This window comes from Aedes albopictus, chromosome 1 (assembly GCF_035046485.1).
Source record: "Aedes albopictus strain Foshan chromosome 1, AalbF5, whole genome shotgun sequence".
In the NCBI taxonomy this organism is placed as follows: domain Eukaryota; kingdom Metazoa; phylum Arthropoda; class Insecta; order Diptera; family Culicidae; genus Aedes; species Aedes albopictus.
This window is the reverse complement of record NC_085136.1, coordinates 309,968,559-309,981,291: the sequence shown is the minus strand read 5'-3', so window position 1 is coordinate 309,981,291 and position 12,733 is coordinate 309,968,559. Positions and strand designations below refer to the sequence as shown.

The following is a 12,733-nucleotide window of genomic DNA, read 5'->3' as shown; positions in this document are numbered from 1 at the left end:
TCAGCTGGAGAGATACCGTGTCGCAGCGCGAGAGCGCTCGCTCTCACTCTCTCCAGTTCACATTCAACCTTCGACTCGAGACTCGACGGATGTTGTTTATGTAATGGTATGCAGTAGAAGCAGCAGCAGCAGCAGTACCAGCAAACAGCAATCAAACATGGTCTGCTCAGGTGGAACTCACCGCCGCCACCACCGCTGATGCCGAGAGAGTTGTCATAACCTGGTGCTGCTATTTTTTGCATTGTTACACAACGCAGCAGCCACCGTCACCACCGCCTTCTTGGATCACTCGCCACATCCCTCGCCTACTGCGCGAAAATCCAAGCAATCACTGTGACTGCACTGCACGGACGGGCTAAACAACAAACATTCGTCGCCGTTGTAGTAGTCGTGCGCGCGCCCGGGTGAAACAGATTTGCATGTACCTACATCCGAGCTGAGCGAAATCATCCGTCCGTGTGCGTTGTCGTCATCAGCGTCATAAAAGTAATGGAATCAAAACTTTTTTCTACCGGGGACATTATGCGACATCAAAGCAGGCGAGAAGATTCCTTCTCGCTTGTCAACTGTGGGAAGCAGCGGAACCTGTACCATCGCACGCACGGGCATGGTGGTTGTCATTGACAGCTCAAGGTCCTCCGCGTCGGAGGAGAAAACGAGTTTTTCTCGATTTGTTTACAAAATTCCACCAAAGTGTCAAATTGTGCGCTTCCGCGTTCGGTCACGCGGCGCCCGCATGATTCCTTTTACGATGAATTCGAGTTATCTAAGCAGCGGATTGGGTGTCACCTTCGACCGATTTGGCAGATGACCAACTCCGGGGGGTTCGACTCGGAGAATTCTTCGGGGTTGCGTCACTCTTCAGTGCGCAATGCCTCCACCACCGCAGTCAGGTAAGTCTCAATGCGTTACACACGGTAAGTACAACAATTAAATATTTGGTGATGTCTTTTGGTGATTGTTTACGTGCATCGTCAATGGAGCTGCGACTAACGGTAAGTACATCTGTCAATCTGTCAAAAGTCTGTCACTCTGCTCCAAAAGTCTGACAAAATTCGTCACCCCATATTCTGAGGTGCGGTTTCGCACATTTGCGTTGAACAAGTGTCGCAATTACGAGGGGGCGTACCTGCTATCGCTTTCCGTTTTAGTCTATCAAAACAAAACAACAGGGCAACTGATGTAAAAAACATGGCTTGGATTAGTTCTTGCATCCAAAATATCAGCAAAAATCGAAAAGATCGAAGCAAGCTAGTTCTCAAGCAAGCCCAGCCTACTGCCAGTTGAATCATTCAGTTGCTTTTGTTTTCAAAAATTATACACCAGGAAGAAATCGAAAGAAACCGGAGGATCATGCATCAGTCAGCATTGACATTGGGGTAGATCGTTAAGCCGGGGCTCTGACTGACAGGGATATTCGCCGGGGCTGGTTGTCATTGACGCCGTTTTTGGATAAAACGCTTCTCGGCTTTCGGCACGGCGGGCTTGCGCGTGTCGTTGAGACGGCTCAATTCGACAACTGCCGTGGAGATTTTTTTGCGGATAGGAACTCGTTAATTTGGAGGGTCTTTGCTTGCTGAAAACCGGTTTGAAGGTTGCAATTTTTGTTGGAGGATTATGGAGTCAGTGCGGAGGATATGAGATGAGATGCATTTCGATGATGCAATCGGAATGTTCTTTTCTAATGGGAGCTTGTGCTGAATACGAGACTGAATACTCGTTCTAAATGGGTATTTCTTTCTTAGAAGCATTTATGAAAGGTTCAAAACGGTGCAATGCATATCCTAAATAGAATCCGGTCCTGGATTCGAGTGGAATCCTGTTCCGGATTTGCGTAGAATCCCGTTCCGGTTTCGAGTAGAATCCCGTTCCGGTTTTGAGTAGAATCCCGTCCCGAATTTGAGTAGAATCCCATCTCGGATTCGAGTAGAATCCCGTCCCGGATTCGAGTAGAATCCCATCCCGGATTCGAGTAGAATCCCGTCCCGGATTCGAGTAGAATCCCGTCCCGGATTCGAGTAGAATCCCGTCCCGGATACGAGTAGAATCCCGTCACGGATTCGAGTAGAATCCCGTCCCGGATTCGAGTAGATTCGAATAGAATCCTTAGCGGGATTCGAACGGGATCCCAAGCGGGATTCACACGAAATCTCAGCGGGATTCGAACGGAATCCCTAGCGGGATTCGAACGGAATCCTTAGCGGGATTCGAACGGAATGCCTAGCGGGATTCGAACGAATACCCTAAAGGGGATCGAAAGGAATCCCTAGAGGGATTCCAACAGAATCCCTAGCGGGATTCCAACAGAATCCCTAGCGGGATTCCAACAGAATCCCTAGCGGGATTCCAACAGAATCCCTAGCGGGATTCCAACAGAATCCCTAGCGGGATTCCAACAGAATCCCTAGCGGGATTCCAACAGAATCCCTAGCGGGACTCCAACAGAATCCCTAGCGGGACTCCAACAGAATCCCTAGCGGGACTCCAACAGAATCCCTAGCGGGACTCCAACAGAATCCCAAGCGGGATTCCAACAGAATCCCTAGCGGGATTCCAACAGAATTCCTAGCGGGATTCCAACAGAATCCCTAGCGGGATTCCAACAGAATCCCTAGCGGGATTCCAACAGAATTCCTAGTGGGATTCCAACAGAATGCCGTGCGGGATTCCAACAGAATGCCGTGCGGGATTCCAACAGAATCCCGTGCGGGATTCCAACAGAATCCCGTGCGGGATTCCAACAGAATCCCGTGCGGGATTCCAACAGAATCCCGTGCGGGATTCCAACAGGATCCCGTGCGGGATTCCAACAGAATCCCGTGCGGGATTCCAACAGAATCCCGTGCGGGATTCCAACAGAATCCCGTGTGGGATTCCAACAGAATCCCGAGCGGGATTCCAACAGAATCCCGAGCGGGATTCCAACAGAATCCCGAGCGGGATTCCAACAGAATCCCGAGCGGGATTCCAACAGAATCCCGAGCGGGATTCCAACAGAATCCCGAGCGGGATTCCAACAGAATCCCGAGCGGGATTCCAACAGAATCCCGAGCGGGATTCCAACAGAATCCCGAGCGGGATTCCAACAGAATCCCGAGCGGGATTCCAACAGAATCCCGAGCGGGATTCCAACAGAATCCCGAGCGGGATTCCAACAGAATCCCGAGCGGGATTCCAACAGAATCCCGAGCGGGATTCCAACAGAATCCCGAGCGGGATTCCAACAGAATCCCGAGCGGGATTCCAACAGAATCCCGAACGGGATTCCAACAGAATCCCGAGCGGGATTCCAACAGAATCCCGAGCGGGATTTCAACAGAATCCCGAGCGGGATTCCAACAGAATCCCGAGCGGGATTCAAACAGAATCCCTAGCGGGATTCAACCAGAATCCCTAGCGAGATTCAACCAGAATCCCTAGCGGGATTCAACCAGAATCCCTAGCGGGATTCAACCAGAATCCCTAGCGGGATTCAACCAGAATCCCTAGCGGGATTCAACCAGAATCCCTAGCGGGATTCAACCAGAATCCCTAGCGGGATTCAACCAGAATCCCTAGCGGGATTCAACCAGAATCCCTAGCGGGATTCAACCAGAATCCCTAGCGGGATTCAACCAGAATCCCTAGCGGGATTCAACCAGAATCCCTAGCGGGATTCAACCAGAATCCCTAGCGGGATTCAACCAGAATCCCTAGCGGGATTCAAACAGAATCCCTAGCGGGATTCAAACAGAATCCCTAGCGGGATTCAAACAGAATCCCTAGCGGGATTCAAACAGAATCCCTAGCGGGATTCAAACAGAATCCCTAGCGGGATTCAAACAGAAACCCAAGCGGGATTCAAACAGAATCCCAAGCGGGATTCAAACAGAATCCCTAGCGGGATTCCAACAAAATCCCTAGCGGGATTCAAACAGAATCCCTAGCGGGATTCCAACAGAATCCCTAGCGGGATTCCAACAGAATCCCTAGCGGGATTCCAACAGAATCCCTAGCGGGATTCCAACAGAATCCCTAGCGGGATTCCAACAGAATCCCTAGCGGGATTCCAACAGAATCCCTAGCGGGATTCCAACAGAATCCCTAGCGGGATTTCAACAGAATTCCTAGCGGGATTCCAACAGAATCCCTAGCGGGATTCCAACAGAATCCCTAGCGGGATTCCAACAGAATCCCTAGCGGGATTCCAACAGAATCCCTAGCGGGATTCCAACAGAATCCCTAGCGGGATTCCAACAGAATCCCTAGCGGGATTCCAACAGAATCCCTAGCGGGATTCCAACAGAATCCCTAGCGGGATTCCAACAGAATCCCTAGCGGGATTCCAACAGAATCCCTAGCGGGATTCCAACAGAATCCCTAGCGGGATTCCAACAGAATCCCTAGCGGGATTCCAACAGAATCCCTAGCGGGATTCCAACAGAATCCCTAGTGGGATTCCAACAGAATCCCTAGCGGGATTCCAACAGAATCCCCAGCGGAATTCCAACAGAATTCCTAGCGGGATTCCAACAGAATCCCTTCGCGGAATTCGAACAGAATCCCTTCGCGGGATTCGAACAGAATCCGTTCGCGGGATTCGAACAGAATCCGTTCGCGGGATTCGAACAGAATCCCTTCGCGGGATTCGAACAGAATCCCTTCGCGGGATTCGAACAGAATCCCTTTGCGGGATCCAAACAGAATCCCTTCGCGGGATTCGAACAGAATCCCTTCGCGGGATTCGAACAGAATCCCTTCGCGGGATTCGAACAGACTCCCTTCGCGGGATTCGAACAGAATCCCTTCGTGGGATTCGAACAGAATCCCTTCGCGGGATTCGAACAGAATCTTTACCGGGATTCAGCTAAAGAAATCGCTGAACCTTTCGATTCCAACTCAAACAATTAAGTAGACTCCACTGTACGCAGTCATCAGACATCCATGAACCCGGAGTTAACAGCCGTCATCACGTCAACCCCCTACATCAAAGCAATCCAATAAATTATCATCTCTGTCGCCGCCGCCATAGCCTACTGCGATCACGACTGCGAGGCACTTCGTTCAAGTTGAAGTCTTCAACCGCCCGCAAATCGCAGATAGGCCTACTGCATGACGAGTTCACCACAGTAGTGACTGTTTTGGAGAGTGAGCTCAGAGCAAGCTGCGCGCCGAGTCGGGCCTGGCCTACTGAGATTGTGTCACACATCCAGCTAGCCCCAGCCATAAGTGAATGACTGGAACGCGCGCGGCGCGGTACAAATGGTCGTCACAGCTAGTCGGTCCGATGTATTACCTAATCAGCGAGATCGTGATTTTTCTAATCGCTTGCCCGTAGTTGTGTTTGTGTTTTGAAGTTGGAAAAGTATGTGTAAGCCAATTGAAAACAATTGAAAGGCTCACCATACGGTGTCACTTTACCGGCCGTCCGAACTCTGAATGCGACGATGACCAATGACCATACAGGAAATGGTTCATACAATTTCATTGGAAGATTGTGTACCGCACCGCTCGTCGCAGCGAGGTTATGTTATGATCTGCTACCTATAGTCATCGGGAACCAGGGAGAAGCGAGGAAAGCGTTTAATTTTATGGCCGCAGGCCATTGCACACAACGGAGCAGTGTTATCAGCTCGAACCTATGTGCGAACAGGCTTGGGTAAAACCCTAGTAGAAGTTTTGTTTGGTCACCAAGTGGAGTTTGACGTTTCATTTGTTGTTATGAGCAGCATTGTGAGCGTAACTGAACAACCAGAGTTGCCATAAATCCAAGTTCAAGCAGACTAACGTTGACGTCGTGACAGGTAAACGATAAGATCAATCATCGCAATGATCGATTTTATCGATTAGATGTCGAACAACACCAGCTAGACGTCAGATCGTTCTGAAACCCAGTCAGAAACTGGGAATAAAGAAAATTGGCAACACTGAAACCAATGCACCGCGTTAATGGTTGTTCTGCTATATGATAAGCGATCTAAAATTGGGCGATAGCAGCCTCGGGCTGCAGCAATTATTGGCCAACTGCGATCGGATTCGACCAGTGCGACAAGTGGGATGTGTGCGGTGATGGAAATTTCAAAAGTCCCAACAACAAGAGCGCGATACCGATAACAGCACGCTTTTATGGACTCTAGAATGGTGATTGTTTTCCTTTTTTTTCTAGTTTCGCTTCGTGCACTGCACACAGAAGCCGATGTGGATTGATTTGGGGACTTCAGTGCGAGGAGTGGGACGTTCGGTGGAGAATAATGACGGTGGAGGACAGTATACAACACGACGCGATGATTGCTGATTAGAAACGAACGTGTAGCTGCAAGTAAGTGCGTGTTTGTGTGTGCGTCAGACTCGCATCGTTCCAATTGAAGTAACTTTTTGTTTGTTAATGCTATCTAATGATAAACTAGTTATTCTATCGAAGTGGAGAAAAACAAGCGTGGAAAATATAGAGAGGGGTCGCGTAGCAATCATAAACAGGAAAGATGTGAATGGAATTGTCCATTGTCAGTTGAAATTACCCATAACTATCGGTGGAAGACGTGACGTGGTGGAAGATAGCTGTTATCATCCGTCAAACTCATCAGGAGTCGCTCGCGCCACACGGAACGCGCTTTGACAGTTAAACGATAAATCTTCCACCGTTTCTGTGTCAAATTGAGTCAACCCAGTCGGAAAATAAACACCTGTTAAACGCCGTACAGCATTTTCCAGGTTACTAGATCATCTGTCAGTCAAACCAACTGATGGTGGTGGAGTCGGCGTTCAATCCCTAATGCAATTACTCCGAATTTACTTAGGGCCGGGTCGGTAGAACTGCCAGGTGAGAGCCAGGTGAATTATGGATTCAGGCCATCATCCTTTCTCGGCCTTCTCGCAGTTGAATCTTTAAACCCTTCTTCGCTCTGAAAGGGTTGCTTTTGCGGCGCTGCAACAGCGACGCGGTGAAATGTGTTGGAGACAGCAGTAACCGGGCTAATCCAATAAATTGGCTTCTGTAATTAAAAGTAGTGTGTAGCGGTGGAGGCCGTGCCGACATACGTCGTCCGCCGTTGTTCTAGCCTAGCTAGCTAGCTAGCTAGCTAGACATATGTACGACGTGTACGGCGATAAAGCATGCGGGAAGAAAGTGCTAGGTTAGGTTAGGTTTGGCGCTTCCGGGAAGCACGTTGAGCCTATACCAGATAGGCATAGGTAGGCCTCGTTGCTCGGAGAATGATGGACGGACAGCTGGCACATAGTGGCGACGACTGTGGGTAACCCGGTAACCTCAATGAGATTATTATGGGCATTCTTTTTTTCTGTTTTCGCTGACGACGAACGGTTGGTACCAGCTTCAGTTGAGGGTTATCTAAGGAGATAGAGAAACGAGGTTTTGCAAGCGATATGCGGGCTCACCGTTCGCTCAAGTTATGGGTTTAAACGGTTCCAGTAAAAAGTGATGGATAGAGTAACTTGCCCTTTGTAGCAAACGTAAATAAAACAAAGTTTGTGAAGTTTGTCAGCAGATGCTTGTGAATCTTTATAACATTGGTTTTCGAAGCTTCGTAGCAGAAGCTTACAACGCTTCACAAAAGAAACTTTGGAAGCTCCACAGCTGAAGCTTATGAAGCTTCTCATCATGAGCTTGTAAAGCTTCTCCGCAAAAGCCGGTGAAGCTTCTCACTAGAATCTGGAGACGTTTCTCACCGGAGGCTTGTGAAGCTTCTCCGCAGAGGCTTGTGAAGCTTCGCTACAAAAGCTTGTGAAGCTTCTTATCAGAAGCTTGTGAAGTTCCACAGCAGGCGTTTCTGGAGTTGTGAAGCTTTTCACCGAGTTGCTTGTGAAGCTTCTGAATAGAAGCTTGTGAAGCTTCTCAATAGAAGCTTGTGAAGCTTCTCAATAGAAGCTTGTGAAGCTTCTCAATAGAAGCTTGTGAAACTTCTCACAAGAAGCTTTTGATGATTCTCACCAGATGCTTAGAAAGCATTTCATTAGAAGCTTGTGAAACTTCTCACCGGAGTCTTGTAATGTTTCTTACCAGAAGCTTGTGAAGCTTCTCACCAGAACTTGCTAAGAAGCTCATCAGAAGCTTGTGATGCTTCTCACTGAGAAGCTTGTGAAGCTTCTCACCGAGAAGCTTGTGAAACTTCTCAACAGGATGCATGTAAAGTTGCCTATACTGAGAAGCTGGAGGAACTTCTTAGCAGAAGCTTCTCGGCATAAGCTTGTGAAGCTTCTTAGCAAAACAAAACAGAGGTGGCCCGGTACTAGAGGGTCATTCTCATCAACGAGCTGGGTCCGTTCTAAAATAGTTTGACAATACGTATACAAGTTATATCAAAATAGCGAGACAAAGGGAGGAGGAGGTTTAGAATCCCAAAATTTATTGAACATACAATTTGAATCTTCCGTTAGAAATGGAAGGAATGCCTTCAACCATTTTTTCAAGGACTCATACGGAATTTCCATTAGAGATTCCTCTGTCAATTTCTTTAGGTACTTCCACGGTAATATTTCAAGAATTTCTTGAAGGAATTTATAGAGAAATTTCTTCCAAAATTTCCGGAGAATTTCCCAAAAGAGTTGTCACGTTCCTAAATTTATAAAAACATCATCAGAGAGCTTTATGAAAGTGAACGAGAATAAATTTTGAGAGAATTCCGGAGCAAATATCCAAAGCCAATCCTCAAGGAATGCTTGACAGCATATCTAAACAAATTTCCTGATAAATTCATGAAGAAATGATCGTTTTTTTAGAGTTCTTCTGACTATTTTGTTGTTGCTCTTACAATGTCTGGAAATTTCTTTAGGAACTTTGGAAATTCAACAAGTATTTCAGGATTTCCTTTGAAAACTTCTAGCGATAATTTAGAATCTCCTCCGGCATTTTCCGAAAAAAGAACTCTTATGAACTTCATCGACTTTTTTTCTTTGTTATTTTCTTTGGAAATTTCGGTGGAAATTGGAAAGGATTGCGAAAGAAAAGGCAAGAGAAACATTTGAAAAAAAAAAAAGAGAAATCCTCAAAGATATCTCAAAAAATTTCCTCAGTAATTCATGAAGACATGATCTTTTTTCAGAGTTTTATCTGACTTTTTTTTTGAAATTCCTAGAAGTTCCTTTTGGAAATCATGAAACTTTTTTTTTCTGGATTTCCTCTGAAAACTTTGAGCGAGTTTTTTAGAAACTCCTCCGGCATTTGTCGAATAAAAAACTTTTGAATAAGAAACTTTTGAAATAAAAAGAGAAATTCTCAAGGAATGCTAGAATTGCCTGAGATATTCATGAAGAAATTGTAGTTTTTTTTTTCTATTTTTTATATGACATTATTTTTGGAAATACCTCTTAAAATGCCGAGCAGTTTGTTTAGGAACTCAGAATTTTTCGGAAGAAACGCTCTCTAAACTCCTTCGATTTTTTTGGGAATATTTTTGGAAATTTCTATGGAAATTAGGTGGAATTTTATATGAAAGAACATCTTTTTCTGAGACACTTTATTTTCATTTTCATTTCATTTCTGAACTTGATTTCAATACCTAGAATAAAGACTTTTAGATATCATTTTTTGACAGCTGGGAAACTACTTGACAAGTCCGCGCACTACAAAGTCCGTCGAGAGGTGATTCAACAGATCGCTCCTATACAAACTTCAAATTATTTTTTAAAAATTCCTGAAAATTTTGATTTTAGCCCAGCTTGTTGTGCAGGTTCAGAATACGGCATTATCTCAACACTGCCAAAAAAAAGTCAATTCATGAAGAAATTGTTGATTTTTCAGAGTTTTATCTGACTATGTTTTTGGAAATTCATCGGAAAATGTGTAGAAGTTTCTTTAAAAAGTCATTCAACAGTTGTTTTTAGGTTTTTCCTTTGAAAACTTTTAGCGTTTTTTTAGAATTTCCTTCGGCATTAAAAAACTCTTACGAACTCTTCCGGATTTTTTTTTATAAATTTCTTTGAATATTTCTTTGGAAGTTGGAGAGAATTCCGGAACATATTGCCAGAGAAACTTATCTAAAGAAGTTGTCTGAGAAATTAATGAAAAAATATTATTTCAAAGCTTCATTGGACTTTTTTGGAAGATCCTCTGAAAATGCCTAGAAGTTTATGTAGGAATTTATTCAACTTTTTCTCAAGATTTCCTTTGAAAACTTCCAGAGAGTTTTTGGAAATTTCCTTGAGGAACGAATTCCTTCGGATTCCTTAGAATTCCTTAAAAAGGACCGGTATAATTCCTTAAGTAATTGTCAGATTCCTTTCTTAACAAAAAAAACCTTCCTAAATTCGTTAGAGAAATACCTGCGGAATTACCGGGAGAATTACAGGACAAATTAGTAAAAAAGTTCTTGTAGAAATTTCCCAGGGGATTTGTTCAAGGAATTGCTAGATGAATGTAAGAAGAAAGAACTTAAGGAATTTTTGAGAAAAAACCCATCGTAAACATTCCTAAAGAAAACTCTTGAGACAAGGCTGAACAAGTTTCCAGAGAATTGCAAAAGTAATTGCCTGAAAAATTCTGCAATAAATTACCAGTACTTTTAAGGAACTTCTACAGAATTAAAAAAAAAATGTTCAAAAATTCCCTGAAAACTGTTCAGTAACGAATTAACCAAGATAAAATCTTTTAAAGGAAACGCGGAAAGGAATTGAATATACAGAAGAAATCACACGGGAAATTCAATAAAAATTACCAAAAGAATTGTCGGATTACCATTTTGTAAAAAAAAAAGTATCTGACTTCGTTCGAAACACAGTTACGGAATTACCGGCAGAATTACACAGCAAATTGACAGAAAAATTGTAGAAGAAATTTCCAAAAGAATCGCTCAAGGAATTGCTGGAAAAATTTAAGAAAATGCAGAAGGAATTCCTTAAGAAAAAATCATGTAAACACTCCTAAAGGCAATTCTTTAGACAACCTATAAAAATTTGCCGGTGAATTCCAAAAGTTCTGCCTGAAAAAATCCCAAAAATAATTGCCAGAAATATGTTTGAAAAAAAAAAACTGCAAATTCTTAATAAAATTTCCAGAGCAATTTCTAACAAAAAATTGGAGGAACTTCCAAAGGTCTTCTACAGGAATTTCTAATTAAATTATCTGAGAATATCCCTGAAAACGTTTTGAAAAGTTAATAAAATATTTTTCCCAAAGGAGTTGAAGGAACTCCTCAGAGGAAGTGTTTCCGAACGTATTCACCAAAAAATACCGATGGAATTTTTGAATGAGTTACATCATTAGCCGGAGATGTTTTTTTAAGGAATTATCTGAGGCATTTCTCAAAGATATTTTCGGAGAAATTCCTGAAAAAATGTCATACCTCCAAGAGGAATCTTCCGGGAAATCCTTAAGGGGTTTTTGAAGGATTCAATCCATGATTTAGGAATTCTCTGGTAATTTCTTTCTGATGAATTTCTTGAAGATATTTCTTAAGAAATTCCTAAGTGAATTTCCGCAGGAATTCCCAAAAAAACGCCAAAATTATCGAAGGAATGCTTTTGGAAAAAAGAACATTAAGAGATTCCTCAGAGATTCTCTCCATAATTTCCTCTGGAGTTTCTTCTTTGTGTATTCATGAATATGAGTAAAATTGAGAAAATACTCTTTACTCAGATCTTCGTGAAGATTCACAGAAATATGCTTCACGGCCTCACATAGATTTAGTAAAGAGTATTTGCTCATCTTTATTCGTATGACCTATTGTCAGAAGAATTATCTTAGAAATTCGTCAAGAAATGCCTAAATAAACTTAAGAAAAAATACCTTTAATAATTCCCGAGAAATTCCTGAAGAAACTGATGGAAAAGAAAAGAAATTCATGGAAATAGGGGACGAAAAGTCCTGCAGAAATTACCCTCCCGATTCCTATAGAATTCTTTATTACAATGGATTTCAAAATTTCTAAAAAAAAAAATGACGGAGGGTTTCCTACAGGAATTGTCTGAAGAGTATTCCAAAAATCCTGAAAAATTGCAAGAGAAGCACTTGAAAAAAAAAATACCAGAGGAAGAATGTCTGTAGAAATTTAAATTTTTGCGAATTTTTGATTGTTTTCAAAAAAACAAAAAAAATTTATATCTTTCCACATGTACTGCCGAGGATTTTTTTAAGAGGAAAGATATTTTCGAAGAAATTTCTAAGCTAATTTCCGGAGGAATTTCTTGAAAATGTTGAAATTCTAAGAGGACTAGCTTTGGAGAATCCTCGAGAGATTCTTAAAAGATTCCGTCCATGATTTCCTCCAGCGTTTCGTTTTTCAGGCATCCTCTGGTAATTTCGTCTGAAATTTCAACGACATTTTCCTAAAGAATTCCTCGTGCATTTTATTTGGAAATTGCTCAGGCAAACAAATGTTTAGCAGACGCCGTTAGAAATTTTCTTGAAAAATCCTTCAAAAAATCTTTAGACATAACCTTTGGAAAATGATCCGAAAACTCCTTTAGAAGCTCCTGCAGAAGTTTCTTCAGAAATAACTTCAGCAATTCTTTTAGAAATTCGTTTGGAAAGCACCTTAGAAACTCTTCTGGAATTTCCTTCAACATTTACATTACCGAAAGACTTCCTAAAACAATTGCCGGAAGTATTCCTAAAAGAATTCTTGGAGAAATTTACAACTGAATTAGTGGAGGGATTCTTCAAGAAACTGTGGAATGATTAAGGATTGCCTGAAGAAATTGCCGAAGGAGTTACTCATGAGAAGGATTTGCATGAGGACTTCCAGAAGGAAGTAGCTGAGTAATTGTTGAGGGTATTTTTAAAGAAATTGCTAAATAAATC

The 12,733-nt window shown here is 43.0% G+C and overlaps 1 protein-coding gene across 4 annotated transcripts in view; it reads right to left on the bottom strand.

The window, feature by feature from the left end:
- LOC109402403 (RNA-binding protein Pasilla) overlaps positions 1-12,733 on the bottom strand; it is a 195,108-nt gene that overhangs the window by 146,271 nt on the left and 36,104 nt on the right. The window lies entirely within an intron of this gene.